The following is a 25014-nucleotide window of genomic DNA, read 5'->3' as shown; positions in this document are numbered from 1 at the left end:
AAAATAGTATATGTTGAAGCACCAACCTACATGTATTGTTTTGCTATTCACATTCACACCAATGTTATTAATGCTTGAATTTTTAGCTATAACGGCTCACTCAAGAATTATAAATCCCATAAAAGTTTAGTTGAAGATGCGTAAGTAACCGTACACTAATAATTATATAAAGCTTTTGCTCAAAGCTCTGAATTTGCCAAATATGAATACTTACATAAAATTATTTTAGCTAAAATATTAATCGAGCCGTTTTAAGATATCGACCCAAATCAGGCTTTTTAACAACACTATTGTGATCAATGTAGAATAAAATAATAAAGCTTTTTTATTTATAATTAGAATAAAATTAATAAATAAGGTTTAAAATTTTTTTTAGTTTTCCTTATAAAAATTTCATTTTTGTATATTTCGCTACAAAATCACACAAACTGTGATTAAAAAAACATGTTTACTCTACCCAAGTAGAGGCTATGCAAATTAAATTTTTATTTAGCCTTAGCCCATTGTAACTTATTCTAAAACCCTATCTCAGTTATTGATATATACCAATTGATTTTTAGGCACTACTAGCACCTTCCTCCTTTCTTTAGCCCTGAGTCTGAAAATATTTAAATTTATTTAAATAAAAAGCATTTTAATTTCTATATTAAATTTTATAGTATTTGTCTTCTTTCGTTTATTCTCAGTAAACTATAATTTTGGATTTTTTAAATTAAACCATAACTCGACCAGATATAAATTTTTTTATCCCGAAACTGACTTGCTTGCAGGGCTATATTATCTAACAATAAAAACAACCCCGGATCTTAACCAAGGGTCTGAACCACGGGTCTGAATCAAGGGTCCGACCACGGGTCTGAGCCAAGGGTCTGTGCTCGGGGTTCGTGCTCAGAGCTGGTTTAGTCGATTTTTAGACCAAAACCCCAGGTCTTGGTTTTATACAACCAACCAATTAACAACACTAGATGATAAGCTGCAGTCATGGTATGTTTTATTGCATGTTCATTGCAAATTTTTTTATACGACTAGCTTGTGTCATGCCATTGTCCGTCACAATTTCTTCAGGTATCCCAAAAATACAAATTGTTTTCATTAGTTCTTTTAAAGTAATTTTTGTTCTGAGTGATTTAACCCGAGTTATTATTGGAAATTTACTATACGATCTAATTATTAACCAATATTTTTGAAAAAAGGTCACGTGTAATGTTCTTTCAAATGTTCATATTTTACATTTAATCCTTAGTTAATGCTTTGATTATTCCACAACCCAATAGTCCCATATTTAATTCTCGAAACATTGTTTTTCTTATGATGACTACAGGAATCAAAATTCTATTTTCATTAAATAAGCAATTGTTTATGATATTTAATTCATGTTTTTGTTACGATTTATTCTTTATACCATCACCTATTCTTATATCGTTAATAATTCCACATTTCTTTTTCTTTTTGTGTTTCATCTAATACTTTATTAAAATTTATCGGAATGTCCCATAAATCATTTTTTGTAGTATCAGTAACTATATTATCGATAGTTTCATCATTTACAACAAGTGGCAATCGTGATAAACAGTTAGGAACTCTGTTGTATTTTCCCGCTCTATGAATTATTTTGAAATCATAAGCTCCCATTAATATATTCCATTTTTGTAATCGCATTTACAATTTAGCATTTTTTTTAAACCTTTGGCGAAGATGTAAATCAAGGGTTAAAAGTCAGTGACCATTGTAAATTTTGTCCCTATGAGATATTCTTGAAATCTCTTGATGGCAAATATTATGGCTAGAGCCTCTCTTTCTTAATATTTGTGTAGTTTATCTTCAATAGCGTTCTTGATGCAAAGGCTGATTTTTTATTTCCGTCCCCTTCTGTGTAAAAAGTACTGCTATTAGTCCACGTTTGGATGCGTCAGCATCTATTCCTATAGATAAGTTTGTGAAATAAAACATAGGAGGTTGACAAATTAATGTCTTTATTTCATTAAAACTTTTAGCATGTTTAGCTTCAGATTTCCATTTTTCTTTATTGACTATTTTGTATAGTGGGTATGCTAGGTATGCAAAATTGTTCAAAAATTTTCTGTAGTAACTTGCCATTCCTAATAATGTAGAAAGTTCATCATAATATTTTGGATCTGGCATGTTGATTTTAGCGTTAATTTTATCTCGACTAGGGTGTATATCTTCTGCCTATGTCATGTCTTAAAAATCTGATGTTGGTATGCATGAATACCCTTTTTGCAAAATTGGGTGTGAGACCACATTTCAATATTCTTTCTAAAACTTTTTATATTCTTTCTTCTTTTTATACCCTTTCTTCTTTTTATATCCTTTCTTCTTTTTATATCCTTTCTATATGTAATTCGTCGTTCTCACCCGTTATTAAAAGATCATCAATATAAAATATCACTTCCTTCATATCTCCAAATATTTATTCCATGGTCTTTTTAAATATTGCAGAAGAAGTTTTGAGACCAAATAATAGTCTTGAATCTGAAGTACTTATGTGTAGATATGGTCCATATGTCCTTAGAGCTTTTGTCTATCTATTACTTTTATTTTCTTTATTTTAATTTTATTTTTAAAATATTTTTAATCAGGGTTGTGCATTTGACCGGTCAAATATGTTTCGGTCAATTGAGCGATATTTGACCGGTCAAATATGGTCAAATACGGTCAAATATGATCAAATTCAATCATATTTTTTTAAAGTCAATATTAACTTTATTTTGAAAATAATAGTAAAATGAATCTATAATATTAATTTTTCAAAATTCATTGTCATTCAATACCTAACGTTTAGATCTCCGTAGCAAGTTGTTCTGATTATTCAATATTATCATTTTCTTTAATATTTTTTAATAAATTTTTCTGATATATTAGATCTTCAATTGATTTTCATTTTCATAAGAATATTAAACCAAATCGACCTATTTCTTTCTAAAGAAGAAGTAGAACTAGGAATTGTTAGTCTCTTAATGGGCATGATGGAAAAATATATTAACTTGAGGTCGGAATTGTGGAAACTATTACTTTCCATATAATTTGCTATTAAACATGCTGTTTTTGTTTCTGAAATTAATTATATCATTTAAAATATTATAGTCATCACCACCTTGTTAAATGTAAATCTTGAATTATATCACATACTTCATTAAATTCACTACTAGTGAGATTCTTCTCTTGATATTGGGGATCCAAAAAATAAGCAACATTGTGATCACATGTATTTATATCGTTTTTCCCTTTTTTAAACATAATTTTAATTATTTTTCCTTTTGATTTTTTTAGAGTATTTGACCTGGTCATGTCATTTAACTGAATTTGACCGGTCAATTGACCGATTGGCCAACCCTGGTATTTATATCATTTTTCCCATTTTTAAACATATTTTTATTTATTTTTCCTTTGGATATTTTTAGAGTATATGACCGTATTTGATCAGGTCAAATACTCCTCCACTGAATTTGACTGAATTTTACCGGTCAATTGACCGACTTGCCAACCCTGCCTTTAATTACTTTACTATAAAAAAATACTATATATATCTTGTATTATATTAATATATATCTTTTTTTGTTACTTGAAATAAACTATATATGTATAAGTAAAAAATAAAACAAAGTACAAACCTTTCTAACATCTCTTTCTGGTACTCTCTTTTTTACTTGAAATTTATCAAACGTTTAAAGACTTTATTTAAAATCTTCTTGGAAATTTTTTTAATCTCATTTAATTCCATCCATTTGGAAATTAACTTAACTTCCTGGTATGTTTGGCATTAACTTTTTATCCCTTCATACCTTGTCACTCTCATCGTTCCTCTCTCTCCGCCTATTTAACAATTCGCTAATATCTATAGGCTCCCAGAATAGTAACTTGCTGGACTGGCTTTTGCTATGGCAGAATAATATTTCGATGGATACAGTTTTTTCTGATATTATAAATCCCCAAAACATTTTTTTTACCCTTAAATTCAAAATCATATTCCATTTTATCATCATCTCCTTATGTAGACCTCGAACTCTTTTAAAATGATAAAAAAAACTTAGAGAACCTCTTAACTAACGAACAGCTGTTACCTCAGGCCATTGACTAAGTTGCGGCATCTTACCTTATAGTTACCCGAATTCTAACTTACCAGTCAATTTTAATTTATGGGTTAAATTGTATTAAAAGTCAGTCAAGGCTTTCAACAGCACCATCCATCAATAAATAAACTTCTTAGTCTATTCTTAGAAAAGGCTAGAATTCCTAATATCTTATAACTTCGTGTCCTTTCATCAGATTTCATCAGATGATGGCTAAAGATCTGACCTCCCAATTACCCCATGGTATATGGATAAATTTCTTATCTCGGATTATTTGCATTACACTTACTCACAAAATATTAAACTGTCCCATTTTATATTTAAAAATCTAATAATCTAATGTATTAAAAGGACAAAAAATGAATGGAATAATTTAATAATAACCTTCAAATTTGATTTAAATTCAAATTAATAATCTTAAATTTTATGATTAATTTATAAATCTTGTAAATATAACACTCCTAATATAATACTAATAACCATGAAAAATAATATAATCAAGCTTAGATTTGAAAAAATGTTTCCCTCAATCAATGAAAAAATTTTTCTGAAACAGCCTTCTTTAAATAAATGAGCGTTGCCTAATTCTTTCAACCTTACACAATCATATCTTAATGTTTCATTTATATCTTTTGAACAACAAGAATCCGGAACTTTTTGAGGTAACTGAATAGCCATTTTCTCAAACCAAGTTTTTATTTGGTCCCGCGGTTTTGTTAAACCTTTGTTCCATAATCCTGTGGTATTTGATATACTCTGTATTTTCGGAAAATTTATATTAGTATGATTTTTTAATATTTCACTATACCACTTACTGGTTTGCCAAAAATCGTAAGATTCTGGTTTTGTTACTTCATCGACTCCGCAACAATGAAACTTTGATTGCATCTCATCCCAAAAATTTGTATAAATTTCTTTACCAGCCATACCATAAGTATTTTCTAGAGAATCATTTAAAAAGCTCCTAATATTTTCTCCTAAATGCATTCTTCCGAAAAATCTCATACCATCACCAATCATTAGAAAAATTGTCAGCAATAACATAATTATTATATATAAGCCTATCATCCATTTTCGTTCAAATAAACTTCCGCAGCATCCTAAAAATGAGACAATTACTATTATACTGCCAGTTATAATGATTATATATGTGGTTTGTGATAACGAATTGACATTGGGAATTATATTTAGAATTTTATCAATATTAAATGTTAAGGCGCCAAGTACTAATAATCCAATACCTCCAATAAATAGAATGCAATTAGACACAACTAATACATATTTTATAACAACATTCATCAGTGATATTCTCATTGTTGGAACTTTCTAAATCCAAAAAATAAATTTTATTAAAATGTATCCTAAAATATATTCTTTTATTTAATTTGCTTTCATAAAGTTTTATAGTAATTTATATGTATTTTTATAAAATAATTATTTTATCCTTAATATAAGATATATTAAATCACATTGAAATATAATGATATTTAAAATGAATTGAGAGTCAGAAATCGCGATCAAAAGATCGACGATCCTGGATTCGATCCTAGTTTTGGAAATTAACCTGATTGACAATTCTTTTTTTATGAAGATCGTTATCGAGATTCATTTAAAAATTTATTTTTTACTTTACATAAAACACATAAACATAATGGAATTTTTTAAGATAAGTTTTTAAAATCAAATTAAAATAACGCCATCATCCCTATGGGATGTCCCTCATTTCCTGGACTAATGGTCTCCCGCTCGCTAGGGGTGATACCTGTGTCGATTTTGCAGCAAAGTTCAACCTTTCATTTTCTGCCACTTATGTAGCTGAAATCCTGAAAAAACAAATATGCTGGTCTCACCAACACCATGTTCATACCAATCCTTACCAATACCCTAGGCATGTTTATAAGTGATGCCCTCAATTTCATTAAAATTATAGGAAAAGAATGAGACAGATCTCAGGGGACTCCAATGAAGGATTCTGCCTTAGTCAGCAGAAATCTGTAAGTCCAATTTTTAGCATTCACTCTTCTCTAGGGTGATTTATACCCTTTTTTAAATATTTTTTTTCTAAGTCCTTTTCTATATATTTTTTTTTTAAATTCATTTTTAATATATGCTTATTTGTTTTTTAATATAAATATTTTTAATTATTTAGTGTATATGTTAGCGTCAATGTTTTATTTTCGGCAATGTACACATTGCCTGATTATTTTAGGCAATGTGTTACGGTGGTAGGCAGGGTGAATTAATTATTTAGGCAATGTCAGGCAAGTACATGGCCTGGTTTTTTTAGGCAATGTATTATTTTTGTAATATTATATTATTAATAATATTTTATTTATTATTCATAATTTTTTATTTATTATTAATAATTTTTTAAGATTATTATTTTACTTAATTTATAATTATTTTTAGATAATATAATTTCTTTTAAATATAATATTTTTATAAAATGATTTTTGATCGCTTATTTTTAATATTTTTTAATATTATTTTTTACATATTTTTTTTTGATATATCTTTTGATCGCTAATTTTTAATATTATTTTAAAATATTTTTTAAGAATATTTTTTACGTATTTTTTTCTGATATATCTTTTGATAGCTAATTTTTAATATTATTTTTAAATATTTTTTAAGATTATTTTTTACGTATTTTTTTCTGACATATCTTTTGATCGCTAATTTTTAATATTATTTTTTAAGATTATTTTTTACGTATTTTTTTCTGACATATCTTTTGATCGCTAATTTTTAATATTATTTTTAAATATTTTTTAAGATTATTTTTTAACGTATTTTTTTCTGATATTTGATGCTAATTTTTAATATTATTTTAAAAAATATTTTAAGATTATTTTTTACGTATTTTTTTCTGATATATCTTTTGATCGCTAATTTTTAAAATTATTTTTAAATATTTTTTAAGATTATTTTTTACGTATTTTTTTCTGATATATCTTTTGATCGCTAATTTTTAATATTATTTATAAATATTTTTTAAAATTATTTTTTACGTATTTTTTTCTGACATATCTTTTGATCTATAATTATTTAAAAATATAAACATGTTATATAAAAATTTCTTATCGTTATTTTTGAATTTTTTTACATTAAATAGGTAAAAATATATATTGTAAACATGTTAAATTAAAATTTCAGTGAAGATGTACCATAAAAGTGGGAATAAAGATGTACCATAGAAAAGTGACAATTGTCATAATCGTTATTTTTAAACTTTTTTGAGTTTTTTTAAAGTAAATAGGTAAAAATATTATTGTAAACATGTTAAATTAAAATTTCAGTGAAGATGTACCATAGAAAATTGGGAATTGTCATAATCGTTATTTTTGAACTTTTTTGAATTTTTTTAAAATAAATAGCTAAAAATATATCTTGTAAACATGTTAAATTAAAATTTCAGTGAAAATGTACAATAGAAAAGTGACAATTGTCATAATCTTTGTTTTTGAACTTATTTGAATTTTTTAAAGTAAATAGGTATAAATATATATTGTAAACAAGATAAATTAAAATTTCAGTAAAGATGTACCATAGAAAAGTGACAATTGCCATAATCGTTATTTTTGAACTTTTTTGAAATTTTTTAAAATAAATAGCTAAAAATATATCTTGTATACAAGTTAAATTAAAATTTCAGTGAAGATGTACCATAGAAAAGTGACAATTGTCATAATCTTTATTTTTTAACTTTTTTGAATTTTTTTAAAGTAAATAGGTAAAAATATATATTGTAAACAAGATAAATTAAAATTTCAATAAAGATGTACCATAGAAAAGTGACAATTGTCATAATCGTTATTTTTGAACTTTTTAGAATTTTTTTAAAGTAAATAGGTAAAAATATATATTGTAAACAAGTTAAATTAAAATTTCAGTGAAGATGTACCATAGGAAAGTGACAATTGTCATAATCGTTATTTTTGAACTTTATTGAAATAAATAGCAAAAAATATATATTGTAAACAAGTTAAATTAAAAAATCAGTGAAGATGTACCATAGATAAGTGACAATTGTCATAATCGTTATTTTTGAACTTTTTTGAATTTTTTTAAAATAAATTGCTAAAAATATATATTGTAAACAAGTTAAATTAAAATTTCAGTGAAGATGTACCATAGAAAAGTGACAATTGTCATAATCGTTATTTTTGAACTTTTTTGAATTTTTTTAAAGTAAATAGGTAAAAATACATATTGTAAACAAGATAAATTAAAATTTCAGTGAAGATGTAATAGAAAAGTGACAATTGTCATAATCGTTATTTTTGAACTTTTTTGAGTTTTTATTACAGTAAATAAGTAAAAATATATCAACAAGTTAAATTAAAATTTCAGTGAAGATGTACCATAGAAAAGTGAAAATTGTCATAATTTTTGTTTTTGAACTTTTTTGAATTTTTTTAAAGTAAATATGTAAAAATATATATTGTAAACAAGATAAATTAAAATTTCACTAAAGATGTACCATAGAAAAGTGACAATTGTCATAATCGTTATTTTTGAACTTTTTTGAATTTATTTAAAGTAAATAGGTAAAAATATATATTGTAAACATGTTAATAAAAATTCAGTGAAGATGTACTATAGAAAAGTGGGATTTGTCATAATCGTTATTTTTGAACTTTTTTGAATTTTTTTAAAGTAAATAGGTAAAAATATATATTGTAAACAAGTTAAATTAAAATTTCAGTGAAGATGTACCATAGAAAAGTGACAATTGTCATAATCGTTATTTTTGAACATTTTTGAAATAAATAGCAAAAAATATATATTGTAAACAAGTTAAATTAAAATTTCAGTGAAGATGTACCATAAAAAGTTACAATTGTCATGATGGTTATTTTTAAACTTTTTTGAGTATTTTTAAAGTAAATAGGTAAAAATATATATTGTAAACAAGTTAAATTAAAATTTCATTGAAGATGTACCATAGAAAAGTGACAATTGTCATATCGTTTCCTTAATTCGCTTTTAATTATTATAATCAAAATTAATGATGAGTTTTTTTCCTGCAAATCGTTCCTTGATTTTATAAAAACTCGAGATATAAAAATTTCGGTGAGATTTATTATGATTGTATTAATGACTTAAAATAATAAAAAATTCCACTATTATAATTAAACTTTACTCTTCACAGCAATCAGAAAAGATTTTAATGGAAATTTTTATGTTTAATTTTTAAAAATTGTATCTGATTATAAATTTTCAAAAAAAGTATTAATATTAATCACTGATTACAAAAGCTTATTTAATTCAAAGACTATCTCAAGTAGAACATTACAAAAAAATATACTATTTATTCTAAATAATATTTGTTTATTTTTATAAATATTATAATTTTTAATATATTTAATTCATTAAAGAAAACACATGAGGGACTATAATCTTAAAATAGAAACTTTTTTATTTAAAAGTTTCCAACTCCAAAAATGTTATTACATAATCCCAGTTAGATTCTTATATTATTATTTTAAACGATTTTTTTATGAGTGTAGGATAAACGAACCCATTTCTAGTAACACTGTGTGACAAATTTTGACTTGATTTTTTGGGAGAAAATAAAATAAACATATTTTAAGACAGTAAATTCTTAGAAAATAATTCTTCAGAATTAATTTTATCAAAATTTTTAAATATTTTATTTGAGAATTATTATTTTGTTTATTTATTTATAGGGAATTTTTTCTCCTAATTTATTAATTTTGTAATTTTAATTATCTTAAAAACGGAGATTTTTTTTCCGGGGAATTATTTTTCTAGATTATTCTTTTATAATATAGCTTACATTTAATATATTTATTGTGGCTTTCGTTCTCTTCGCTACACTGCACAAGGTACGATTCCCAAACAATTTATTTTAAATGAAATAGTTACATTTCTCATATTTAAATAAATATATTATGCTAAGCTAACCTATCTCATATTATATTTTTAATAAACCTTTTATCGGTCCGTTGTCTCACCCCCTCCTTCATTATTATATAGGATTTAACTTGTAATATACAATAAATTTATTGAATTTATAACAAATTAAACAATAACATAAAATTTATCGAATTTAAAAACATTTAATGGTAAATCTAAATATATTTCCGCGAATATGAAGTTGATGATTTATTTTCAAAAAAGATACTCCAGCAGTAGTCCGCCAACATATTTATACGATTCTTGCCGAGAATTTAAATTGAAAACTTAAGACCCCCCCAAAAAAATTCTTTACCATTTTTCTCAAAAAGCAATCGATAAAAAATTATATAAATTAATAAATTTATAAGGAAATATAAGTCTAACACTATCACCAATTTTCAGGGATTTTCATTTGATACTTTTTAAAATATATCCGTATAAAGACCTAAATTTTACCATTTTTGAGATTTCGAAAAGTTGCCTTTATACGATAATATTTTTAAAACTTGACGTGAAGGGAAAACTTAGAAAACGAATTCGAACTCAATGTCAAATTCTGCACCAAAACTTGTTTTTATTTATTTTTTCTCCCATTTTTCTTGTCACACAGTGTAATTAATAAAAATTGATAAAGACATAAATATTAAATAAAACCTATACAATAATTTTAATCTATATTTTTTCAGCTTTTAGGTAGAGATATCAACATCCAAGGATGTTTTTATCATCTTACTCAATCAACTCATAGAAAGATTCAGGAATTGGGGTTAGAATCATCATAACTGATTCAATGTTATGCTTATTTGCAGCTATGATCGATGGATTAGCATTCTTACCTATACACGATGTCAAACGAGGTATGGAGTATTTAAAAACCATTGTATCGGATGAAAACAAAGAATTATTGTTTTATTTTGATAAAAATTATGTGAATGGAGAATTGAGACATGGGGAAAACTCTCAAAGGCAAGTAGAGCCATTGTTCCCACCAGAAACATGGAATGTGTTCAATGTTACGATTGCTGGGGAAAATCGAACAAACAATGTATGTGAAGGATGGAATAACCGATTTAAGCATATTGTAGGAAACAAAAAACCGAAGATATGGGAACTACTCGAAAAAATAAGGATGGAAATAGCGGTTGATATGGGAAAAATCTGCCAATGGAATATTGGGACATACACTCCCAAAAAAAATCGTATTTATGCAACGAAACAAACTATTTTAAAAAATTGCATTGATTATTTAGAAGAGAGAAGGGACTTGCCCAATTTTCTCTCTTCAATTGGAGAACATATACGTTCTAGAATTGTTTCTTTTGAATAATATAATTTATTATTCTATATATCATTTAATAAAATTATAATTATTTCTTTTCTGTAACTTTTGAAAAAAATTCATAAGCAAAATAATAATTGTTAGATTAGAAAAATATAATACTCGCTGCTGATAATCACCTCTGGATGTATTTTGATTAAAGTGGTCAGCATTTTTCATTACTTTTGGCAGTATTTAATTAAAATTGGGCAGTATAAAATATAATTTTGCAAGTTTTATAGTGATTTTGTATTCAGTCAGTAAAATTTTTAAAGTAGGTAAATACTTCAGTAATATAATTTTTATCAAATAGAGGGTATCAGATTGAATTGCTAATTTCCTATTTCGCCACAAAATTTATAAAATTATATTATTTAATAGCTTATCCTTGTAAAAACAAAAAGGGGCGCTATTTAAGAGTTAGTAAACTGTGAAAAGCCTTTTATCATATTTCTAAAAAAATGATTAAAATTTGTGTAAAAATAATTTTTCAATAAATATCTATAAGTTGATGAAAGTGTGTAAAGGTGAACTAGATTTATTAAACTTTCGTTTTATTATTTAAAATCTTAAATCCTCGAAGAAATTTGACTTTAAAAAACATTTCTATTTAATTAAATACTGCAGAACAGATCCGGGTCACGGGATTTTATTTTCGGGAAATTATTTTCCTAGATTCAAATTTACTAGTAATATAATTTGAAAATTGTTCATTTTTGTTGTATACATCTATAAATACATATAAAACATAATCCCAAAAAATATTTTAAAAATATCGTGGTTTGGCGGATAACCGACTCGTATATGTTTTACTCGTAATTATAGATATATAAAACAAAAAATGAACATTTTTCAAATCATATTACTAGTAAATTTTATCAATCGAATATTTAGTAAGTGGGGTTTTGAGCTCGGCAATCAGTCAAATCAAATTATTTTCAAAATATTTTTTAGGATAATGCTTAGCACATATATATATATATGCGCGTATAATACAAAAATGAAGATTTTTCCATGGATAACGCCAGCAATGCAGTATTTGGTCATTCGGTCGGTTTTCGGGTCAAATCACGATATTTTTAAAATATTTTTTGGAATTATGTTTTATACGTATTTATAGATACATAAAACAAAAATCAACATTTTTCAATTTATCTTAATAGCAAATTTGATCAATCGAATATTTAATAAGTGGTCGGTTTTGAACACTCGGCAATCGGCCAAATCAAAATATTTTTTAGGATAATGCTTAGCACGTAAATATACACGTATAAAACAAAAATGAAGAGATTTTGATAAATAACGCCAGAAATATTTACTTTAGAAAATTTCCATTGTTTTACTATTCTAAACCTACTCATAAATTAAACATCAGGTTTTTCATATGTATATATACCCAAATATAAAAAAAGTGCTATCCAATCATCATTCCGGTTTCCTATGATACATATTAAGACATATAAAGCCCTCTTACGGATATATATTTGTTAATTTTTAAAATTGAATAAAATGTTTTGTTTTAATAAGCTAGAAAAATATATTTCTTACTAATAATATTAAATAAAAATAAAATTATATACCATATGATTTTTTATTATTATTTTTCATTTTTTTTTTTAAAATTTGACACTCATTTTTCAAAATTACAATACAACAAATAAAAAATAAAAAAAATATTAAATTAAAACATTTCTTGATATTGTACATAATTGGAAAAAATATATATATAAGATATTTAAAACATAAATGTTTAATTATAACGAAAAAATATTTTTTTTTGTGGTTAAAATCTAAATATAGTTGCGATGCAAAATATATATAAAATTAACAAAAAAAATTTTAAAAACAAATGACTATATTTGATAAGCTAGGAGGGAAATGGGAGTGTTTCGAAGAAACATTTGTAGTTCGCCTTTAGGATTTCAAATTGGACTTTTTGTTTAAGAGATAGGGACTCGTTTTTGACCCCTGTCCTTAACGAAATTCTTCTACCCAATTGATTTAAGAACTTTAGGGATTGGGGACCGGGGTTTCCAAGGACGCTAAAAATTAGGGGAATAAATATAAAAGAGTTAGGGAGGAATCTATATTTATTAAACTTATTGGTTTCTTGTCGTTCCAAGGGGTCGGTATTTCCGTTAGCCGGAAAGGAGGTAACACAAGAGACGTCCCAGCCAAGTCTTTTGCCGCCGTGCCAAGACGTTAAAGACATGCCGTCAGGGTGCTTAACGTCAGCATTTAGGAGACCTAATGGCTCCAAACTATTGGGGAAACCGGCCGAAATCAAGGCTTTGCCGATTAACCTATTAAGGTTGTCGTGCCTCAGGAAAAGGCCATTGACTTTGAGGCACGAGAAACAGTTTCTAGAGAAAGGATCAACCTGTTTGTGACAGGCAGCACAGGTGTCCACAGAAGGGATAAGGCAACCAAGCCTATGGCCAATGGCAGTTTGAAACTCATCGTCTGTGAGTAACGTTTCCTTTTTACAACTCGGAATAGCGTCTAGCCATTCATGTCCGTTAGAGTTTTTTTTTGCGTTTCTGAGCAGTTGAAGGTTAGTTAGATCGGGATACATACAAAGTTTTTCAAACGAGCATTGAAGCATAGGGACCAGGAAGCTCTTTAGATGACAGGAAATTGGTTGCTCGGAGCCTTGGGTGATTAGAGTAAGCCCTTGTTTAGCTGAAGATAGAAGGGGATCGTCCAACTCGATAAGCTAGGAAATAGAATCGGCGAAGGATATTCGAGATGAAAGAAAACACGCAATTGCCATAAGGAAGGGGGTGAAAATCCCAGTCCACCCCGGTAAGCGGGCATAGAGGCGAGGGACCAATTGAAATCGGAAAAATTTAAGCCTAAAAGGGATTCGATAAAATGTTTAAATTTTAATTCGAAGACCTTAAGCAGAGTATTGTACTGGAAAACGGGGGAAGATTTAAATAAATGTAAGAATTTAGGTAGAAAAAGACATTTTTTGGTGAGAAAGAAGAACTGATGCTTGGGGAGATGAGGAAGATTCTTGAGTGAATTGGTAAGGGACTGGATCAAATCGTCAAATGTTTTTGACAAAAGGAAGTTGAAAAACCGATGGGAGAACCTAAAAGACAGAGTTCATCGTGCGGAATGATTGTAAATTCTAAGGGACGAATAAAATCCTTATTCTTAAGGGAGGAAATTTCACACTTTTTCTTATTTAGGGAAAGACCAATTTTCGAAGCTTCCATTTCAACGTACTCTATGGCCGACATAACATTGGATAAAGAACCGCCAAAAGAGCCATCGTCGAGATACCATAAATTAAGGTCTAATTTGAAATTAGACTGTAAATTTTTGATCAAATCACGAATCCCTATAGTAAAGAGCAGGGGACCTAGTGGATCACCTTGCTGTATTCCCTCTTCGGAGGATATGGAAAATTCCCAGAATTTGAGTAACGAAGGGAATCCATAACAGGAATTAAGGAAATTCCAGTATTTTGGGAAATGGTGTAAAAAAGATGGTAAGAATGCCCTCCTATGGATGGTGTTGAAGGCATTTCTGAAGTCTAACTTGCAGAATACCTTATCGGCCTCAGTATTTATAAAAATAAGCGCAACATGTGAGGCCACTTCACACCCACCTCTCACTACAAATCCTAACTGTGAAGGAAATAAGAAGGAACTGGCCTTAGGCCGAATCCTATTTACAATAGCCTTGGCGACTAAACTACGAATGAATGACCATATGGCTATGGGTCTAATGCTACCATCCGGTTTGGTTAAAGAAACAAGACGTGCGCCAAAAATAATAGGACGAATACAAAGAGGAACTTCGCATACGAGGATATTATTGCAAAGTTCGGTTAATGCTTTCAACAAAGGGTCAATGAAGCCACTATCAGAGCATTAAATTAAATCTACAAAAAAACCAGGTCTGAAGCCGTCCAACCCACCTGCCGTCCCTTTTTTAAAGGACTTTAAGCACTTAAGTACTTCGTCGCAGGTAAAGGGAATAGGGGAAGAGGCATGCGGGTGGATGTTAAAAGGCGACGCTAGTGGATGTTTTTCAAGAAGTTATTTAAATATAGTAACGTTGATAGGTGAAATAGAATCATCGGAAGACAATATTCGGGCAGCACCGCTAATATCTCCAAGATCTAATTTTTCGGAGATCAATTTGTGACGGAAGGAGTTGGGGTTTAAAGCGTAAGAAGGAGAAAATTCATCGATAATCGAATTTTCAAAATTGGACACTTTTTCCTTAATTAAGGCAGATAAGTTATTTATTTTATTTTTGGGTTTAACTAGGACCTGAAAACAAAAACTAACCAGGTCTAACAATAAGGGTAGTGAGGGGAAATCCGAATTCAAATTGTTTATAAGTGACGTGAGAAACCTTGAGATAGACTCTTGGGCGGCTATAGGGATCCTAGAAAGAACTGGGGGCTTATGCGAATTAAGGAATAAATCAACAGAGCTTGAGGAACAAGGTGGACTGGGGTCATACGAGTGAGGAGCGTTAATTAAAGGATCTGAGCTGTAAGAGAGGGGAAATTTTCCAGAATTGTGGCAAGCGGGTGAACCATGTTTCCTAAACACGCCATTTAAATTAAGCGAAACTATTTTTAAGCATACTTGACAACAAGAGTTAACCATGGGATGGCTTTGAAAGGGAGAAAACACAAAAAAAAGATAAAATATATTAACGGATATAATTTTGAATGGAAAAAAAAAGAAGAAGATATTAACTAGGGAAATGGGGAAAAAAAATCAAAATTGGAAAAAGAAGAAGATACCTGAGATATCCTTTCAGAAGTATTATCGAGATTAGAGGGGTTGGTAAATTTTAAAAAAAAATAATAATCAATAATATTTATAAAATAAGACTAGGAACATAAAGTATAAAAAGTATTATTAAGAACAAAAAAATAAAAGGGGGGGGGGGGTATAAACAAGAAAAAAGAGGGAAAGAAAAAATCAAAAATTGAAAGAAAAAAGAAAGATTATGAACAATCGAAATTAGGAGGGTTGGTAAATTTAAAATAATAAAAAATTAGATGCATAAAGTATAAGGGGTATTAATGTTTAACTTAATAGGGGAATTTTTTGGGGTGTGATGTTATAGGGGAGAGGGGGAGTTAGGAATAAAAGGAATAATCGCTAAGGAAAAATTAACTTCCCCGGGAGAATTTTTAGTGTGGAGTGAGAAGGTTTGGTTAATAAAATGGATCATATCATTAGGATTTAACTTCGACGGGGTTTTGAGGGTGTGGGGATAAGAAGAGGTTTGGCAAATAAAATGGAGATTTAAGTAAAAATCGGATCGAACTTTGTCGGGAAAATTATTGGGGTGTGGAGACGTGGGAAGGTTTGGCAAATAAAAAAATAATCGAAAATACTGGTAGGTAAACCAAGAAATGCAAAAAAATTAAACTTTGTCGGGGAAATCTTTAGGGTGTGGTGATGTAAAAAGAATTCAAACTTAAGGAAATTTTTCTACGGCTGCAAAATAGGGAAATCTTAAGGTTGTCTTAGCACTATTCGTTACACAAAAGAAGTTAAGCGCTTCTACTATTTGAAAAAGAAAGTTTCGATAGGACAAGCCTCTCTCGATGGTGCTTTCCGCGAATGTTGATAAGTAGTTAGAAGAGCGATAATTGATTATTTCGAATATGTTGGTATAATATTATATCATCTTTGAAGAGTGTAGATTATTATATTTTAGAAATCGACATTTTAATTGGACAAGATGTCTTTTTTTGAGAGAATTGAAAAGAGACGATATTTTCCGTGAATGGAGAGAACATTATCTACGACCATATATAAGAAATTGTTGGAGAAAATCATCGTAGGAAAGAATAGTCAATTTTGATAACTATGATCGGGCATTAGTAGAAGCTCAGGGAATAAGAAAATCCAGAAAATATAAAAACCGGAAGAGGAGATATGCTCAAAAATAAATAAAATATTGTTTTTTTCAAAAATTTTTTTTGCATATATTGTAAAAATATTGAAGATAATGAACATAATATTTTTCGATTATATTTCTAAAAAAAATGATTTAAGTATATTTTAAAAAAAGTTTAAAAAATTATCATCAAGCGGGTTAACCATGTTTCCAAAACACGCCATTTAAATTAAGCGAAACTATTTATTTTACATATATTTATAATAAACATCCATCCTAATTCCTTTTAATTTGTTATATTTATTTTTTACATAAATTTTTTCAATATATTTTTTTAATTGATATTTTTTTTTTATTAAATACTTTTTTTTAATATATATTTTTTTAATATATATATTTTTTTAATATATATATTTTTTATATATATATTTTTTTAATATATATATTTTTTTTAATATATATTTTTTTTTCAATATATTTATTTGAATTGATATATTTTTTAAATATATATATTTTTTTAATATATATATTTTTTTAATATATATATTTTTTTTAATATATATTTTTTTTTCAATATATTTTTTTGAATTGATATATTTTTTTAATATATATATTTTTTAAATATATATATTTTTTTAATATATATATTTTTTAAATATATATATTTTATTATTTTGAATATTGAGCATATCTCCTCTTCCTGTTTTTATATTTTCTGAATTTTCTTATTCCCATCTTTAGTTAATAACTATCTCAAAGAAATATAGTACATACTCGGAAAAAAAATATATATGTTAGCGGCAATGTGAAAATTCCGGCAATGTATACATTGCCGGAATTTTTTCGGCAATGTGAGGTAGTGGTAGGCAATGTAAATGTGAGATTCGGCAATGTGAACATTGCCTGGTTATTTTAGGCAATGTGTATTTTACAAATTTATTATTTATTTAAGATTAATTTATTATTTATTTAATATTAATTTATTATTTATTTAATATTAATTTATTATTTATTTAATATTAATTTATTTTTTGATATAATATTTTAATTTGTTATATTATCTTTTTAAATATATTTTTTGATTGATATTTTTTTTTAATATATTATAATATATTATAATTTGTTATATATTTTTTTACATATTTTTTTTGATAGATATTTTATTTTAATATAATTATTTTTTTATATATTTTTTTTGATTGATATTTTTTTTTTAATATAATTTTTTTTATATATTTTTTTTAATATAATTACTTTTTTAAATATTTATTTTTGACGTAGATTTTTTTTGATAGATAATTTTTTTTTGTTTTTTGTTTATATTATTTTTTAAATAAAACTTTAGAGGTAATATATAATATATTTTTTTTGATATTTTTTTTTAAGTATATTGAAATAATATATTATAATTTGTTATATTATTTTTTACATATTTTTTTTGATTGATATATTTATTTTTTACATAGATTTTTTTTGATAGCTAATTTTTTTTTGTTTTTTGGTTTATGTTATTTTTTAAATAAAACTTTAGAGGTAATATATTTTAATTTGTTATATTATTTTATTTTTTTTTGATTGATATTTTTTTTTAAATAATTTTTAGATAATATATTTTAATTTGTTATATTATTTTTTTATATATTTTTTGATTGATATTTTTATTATAATGGTTTTTTATGTATTTATTTTTCACGTAAATTTTATCTTGATATATTTTTTGATAGCTAAATTTTTTTTAATTTTTTGTGTTATATTATTTTTTTAAATATATTTTTTGATTGATATTTTTTTTAAGATAATTTTTAGAAAATATATTTTAATTTGTTATATTATTTTTATATATATTTTTTGACTGATATTTTTTATTATAATGGTTTTTTATGTATTTATTTTTCACGTAAATTTTTTCTTGATATATTTTTTGATAGCTAAATTTTTTTTTTATTTGTGTTATTATTATTTATTTAAATATATTTTTTGATTGATATTTTTTTTTAGAGATAAGATATTTTAATTTGTCATAATTTTTTTAAATATATTTTTTGATTGATATTTTTTTTAAATGATTTTTATATAATTTATTTTTAACGTAATTTTTAATCTTTTGATTCCTAATTTTATAGGTAAAAGTGACAAAAGGTATAATCGTAATTTTTGAACTAGATTAACTCAATTCGATCCGATTTAATCCATAAAAATTTTATCCCGACCCTGAATTTTCAGTGAAGATGTATTATGGAAAAGTGACAATTGTCATAATCGTTATTTTTGAACATTTTTTAGTTTTTTTAAAGTAAATAGGTAAAAATATGTTTTGTAAAAATGTTAAATTAATATTTCAGTGAAGATGTATTATGGAAAAGTGACAATTGTTATAATCGTTATTTTTGAACATTTTTTAGTTTTTTTAAAGTAAATAGGTAAAAATATGTTTAGTAAACGTGTTAAATTAATATTTCAGTAAAGATGTACTATGGAAAAGTGACAATTGTCATAGTCGTTATTTTTGAACTTTTTTGATTTTTTTTAAAGTAAATAGTTAAAATTATATTTTGTAAAAATGTTAAATTAATATTTCAGTGAAGATGTACTATGGAAAAGTGACAATTGTCATAATCGTTATTTTTGAACATTTTTTAGTTTTTTTAAAGTAAATAGGTAAAAATATGTTTAGTAAACGTGTTAAATTAATATTTCAGTGTAGATGTAGTATGGAAAAGCGACAATTGTCATAATCGTTATTTTTGAACATTTTTTAGTTTTTTTAAAGTAAATAGGTAAAAATATGTTTTGTAAAAATGTTAAATTAATATTTCAGTAAAGATGTACTATGGAAAAGTGACAATTGTCATAATCGTTATTTTTGAAAATTTTTTAGTTTTTTTAAAGTAAATAGGTAAAAATATGTTTTGTAAAAATGTTAAATTAATATTTCAGTGAAGATGTATTATGGAAAAGTGACAATTGTCATAATCGTTATTTTTGAACATTTTTTAGTTTTTTTAAAGTAAATAGGTAAAAATATGTTTAGTAAACGTGTTAAATTAATATTTCAGTGAAGATTGTTATGGAAAAGTGACAATTGTCATAGTCGTTATTTTTGAACTTTTTTGATTTTTTTTAAAGTAAATAGTTAAAATTATATTTTGTAAAAATGTTAAGTTAATATTTCAGTGAAGATGTATTATGGAATAGTGACAATTGTCATAATCGTTATTTTTGAACATTTTTTAGTTTTTTTAAAGTAAATAGGTAAAAATATGTTTATTAAACATGTTAAATTAATATTTCAGTGAAGATGTACTATGGAAAAGTGACAATTGTCATAATCGTTATTTTTGAACTTTTTTTATTTTTTTTAAAGTAAATAGTATGTTTTGTAAAAATGTTAAATTAATATTTCAGTGAAGATGTACTATGGAAAGTGACAATTGTCATAATCGTTATTTTTGAACATTTTTTAGTTTTTTTTAAGTAAATAGTTAAAATTATGTTTTGAAAAAATGTTAAATTAAAATTTCAGATGAACTTAAAATGTTTGACGCATAATCTTAGTAATAAATATAAGGGCTAATAGTATTTAATGTTCGCTATATTGCAACATAGTTAATTGCTAAAATTTATTTCGTTTATAAATATATTCATGAAAATGTATTTAGTGATAGATATACATCTCAATAGCTCTAACTTGTAATTTTAGATAGTTCACTAAAGTGAATAAATATTTAAAATATATTTACTCACAGAATTGAAATAAATAAGTCAAAGATATTATAATTAGTTGATATACAAATAACCGATGCAGGATTCATATTTAAATATTTCGCAGTTAATATTTTAGGAAAAAATAAATTAATCCTAAAAATATTTTATTTAAACATCGGTCTACTTATAAATAATGTTAAAAAACATTTCCGGCTGCTATGAAGATTAAGGTGTAATCGTAATAGTAAAATTTTTTATCATTTGAGGTCATTAATGTATTCATGCTGAAATCTCGAGATTAATCAAATCAAGGCATTGACGATTTGCAGGAAAATAATTCATCTTTAATTTTCAATATATAAATAATAGCGAATTTAGGAATTTTAATGTTAATCTTCCTGTTAGTGTCTATATAATATAAAACATATCTAAACTGAAATTTTAATTTAACACGTTTACTAAACATATTTTTACCTATTTACTTTAAAAAAACTAAAAAATGTTTAAAAAAAACGATTATGACAATTGTCACTTTTCCATAGTACATCTTCAGTGAAATATTAATTTAACATTTTTACAAAACATATTTTTACCTATTTACTTTAAAAAAAATAAAAAAAGGTTCAAAAATAAGGATTATGACAATTGTCACTTTTCCATAGTACATCTTCAGTGAAATATTAATTTAACATTTTTACAAAACATAATTCTAACTATTTACTTTAAAAAAAATCAAAAAAGTTCAAAAATAACGATTATGACAATTGTCACTTTTCCATAATACATCTTCACTGAAATATTAATTTAACATTTTTATAAAACATATTTTTACCTATTTACTTTAAAAAAACTAAAAAAATTTCAAAAATAACGATTATGACAATTGTCACTTTTCCATAGTACATCTTCACTGAAATATTAATTTAACATTTTTACAAAACATATTTTTACCTATTTACTTTAAAAAAACTAAAAAATATTCAAAAATAACGATTATGACAATTGTCACTTTTCCATAGTACATCTTCACTGAAATATTAATTTAACACGTTTACTAAACATATTTTTACCTATTTACTTTAAAAAAACTAAAAAATGTTCAAAATAAACGATTATGACAATTGTCACTTTTCCATAATACATCTTCACTGAAATATTAATTTAACATTTTTACAAAACATATTTTTACCTATTTACTTTAAAAAAACTAAAAAAATTTAAAAAATAACGATTATGACAATTGTCACTTTTCCATAGTACATCTTCACTGAAATATTAATTTAACATTTTTACAAAACATAATTTTAACTATTTACTTTAAAAAAAATCAAAAAAGTTCAAAAATAACGACTATGACAATTGTCACTTTTCCATAGTACATCTTCACTGAAATATTAATTTAACACGTTTACTAAACATATTTTTACCTATTTACTTTAAAAAAACTAAAAAATGTTCAAAAATAAGGATTATGACAATTGTCACTTTTCCATAGTACATCTTCAGTGAAATATTAATTTAACATTTTTACAAAACATAATTCTAACTATTTACTTTAAAAAAAATCAAAAAAGTTCAAAAATAACGATTATGACAATTGTCACTTTTCCATAATACATCTTCACTGAAATATTAATTTAATATTTTTACAAAACATATTTTTACCTATTTACTTTAAAAAAAACTAAAAAATTTCAAAAATAACGATTATGACAATTGTCACTTTTCCATAGTACATCTTCACTGAAATATTAATTTAACATTTTTACAAAACATATTTTTACCTATTTACTTTAAAAAAACTAAAAAATATTCAAAAATAACGATTATGACAATTGTCACTTTTCTATACTACACTTTCACTGAAATATTAATTTAACATGTTTACAAAACATATTTTTACCTATTTACTTTAAAAAAACTCAAAAAAGTTCAAAAATAACGATTATGACAATTGTCACTTTTCTATACTACACTTTCACTGAAATATTAATTTAACATGTTTACAAAACATATTTTTACCTATATACTTTAAAAAAACTCAAAAAAGTTCAAAAACAACGATTATGACAATTGTCACTTTTCCATAGTACATCTTCAGTGAAATATTAATTTAACATGTTTACAAAACATATTTTTACCTATATACTTTAAAAAAACTCAAAAAGGTTCAAAAATAACTATTATGACAATTGTCACTTTTCTATAGTTCACTTTCACTGAAATATTAATTTAACAGGTTTACAAAAAATATTTTACCTATTTACTGTAAAAAAGGTCAAAAAAGTTCAAAAATAACGATTATGACAATTGTCACTTTTCTATAGTTCACTTTCACTGAAATATTAATTTAACATATTTACAAAACATATTTATCTATTTGCTTTAAAAAAACTCAAAAAAGTTCAAAAATAACGATTATGACATTTGTCACTATTACCTAAAAAATTATCTGTCAAAAGATATATAATAGATAAAATTATAAAATATAAATATCATTTAAAAAATATATATTAAAAAATATCAATCAAAAAAATATATTTAAAAAATTTATTAAAAAAATATTATAAAAATATCAATCAAAAAATTTTATTAAAAAAATCATATAACACAAATTAAAAAAAAATTATCGATCAAAAGATATATCAAATATAAATTTAAAAAAAAATATATAAAAATATCAATAAAAAATATATTTAAAAAAATCATTTAAACACAAAAAATAAAAAATATAAAAAAAAATATCAATCAAAAAATATTTACAAAAATTTATTAAAAAAATCATATAACACAAAAAATAAAAAATATAAAAAAAATATCAATCAAAACAATATATTTAAAAAAATTTATTAAAAAAACTATAACACAAAAAATAAAAAAAATTAGCCATCAAAAGATATATCAATAGTAAATTCATGGTTGCTCTATAAATGCCATATAACAGAAAAATATTAAACATGTATCTATTTTAGTATTTCTTTCTTTCTTTTCTTTCTTTCTTTCTTTCTTTCTTTCTTTCTTTCTTTCTTTCTTTCTTTCTTTCTTTCTTTCTTTCTTTCTTTCTTTCTTTCTTTCTTTCTTTCTTTCTTTCTTTCTTTCTTTCTTTCTTTCTTTCTTTCTTTCTTTCTTTCTTTCTTTCTTTCTTTCTTTCTTTCTTTCTTTCTTTCTTTCTTTCTTTCTTTCTTTCTTTCTTTCTTTCTTTCTTTCTTTCTTTCTTTCTTTCTTTCTTTCTTTCTTTCTTTCTAGACTTGGGGATAATAATATAGAAATGATTTTATTATTAAAATGCAACAAATTACCATAAATATTTAAAATAAGGTCCGTGAAGTTGGCTCCACAATTTTTGATTTTCAATGGTTTATCAGTTGGTTTGATGTGATTAGTACCCGATTTGTACCGATTTGTACCGTTTTCAGTTCGATTTGTACCATCACCGTTTTTGAGATATTCAAAGAACAAAATGGGGGGCCAACTTCACGACAGCCCCCCAACTTTTGAACTTAAAAATAAAAAGTGAATAGGTCGATAGAGAATGATTTGTACCGTTTTCAGTTCGATTTGTACCATCACGGTTTTCCAGCTATTGACCGTTGAAAATGTTGCGCCAAAAAATAAAAAACACTCAAAATTTATTTTTTTTAAAGTTTTTTAACGTACAACGGTAGAGAATTTTTTTATCTTCCTAATGATGCCTCAAATTAAGCTTTATCTTCATTATTTATTTCGAAAATCAAATTTAAAACCTTATATTATAACGTGAAGTTAGCCTCCCCTCCCGATATTCAAAATTTGAGATTTTTCAAATTTCGGGATTGATTTGTACCCGATTTGTACCGATCTGTACCGTTTCAAACTCGATTTGTACTATTACCTTTTTCCAGCTATTGACCATTAAAGATATGGCGCCAAAAATAAAAAACACTCAAAATTTATTTTTTTTAAAAATTTTTTAACGTACAACGGTAGAGAATTTTTTTCTCTTCCTAATGATGCCTCAAATTATGCTTTATATTTATTATTTATTTCGGAAATGAAATTTTAAACCTTTATTAATTTGTAAAATAGAATACATTGCCTGATTTAACTCGG

Source organism: Gordionus sp. m RMFG-2023, chromosome 3 (genome assembly GCF_954871325.1).
Source record: "Gordionus sp. m RMFG-2023 chromosome 3, tfGorSpeb1-WG-v2, whole genome shotgun sequence".
Lineage (NCBI taxonomy): Eukaryota > Metazoa > Nematomorpha > Gordioida > Chordodea > Parachordodidae > Gordionus > Gordionus sp. m RMFG-2023.
The sequence above is the reverse complement of the archived record's forward strand: the minus strand, read 5'-3'. Positions refer to the sequence as shown.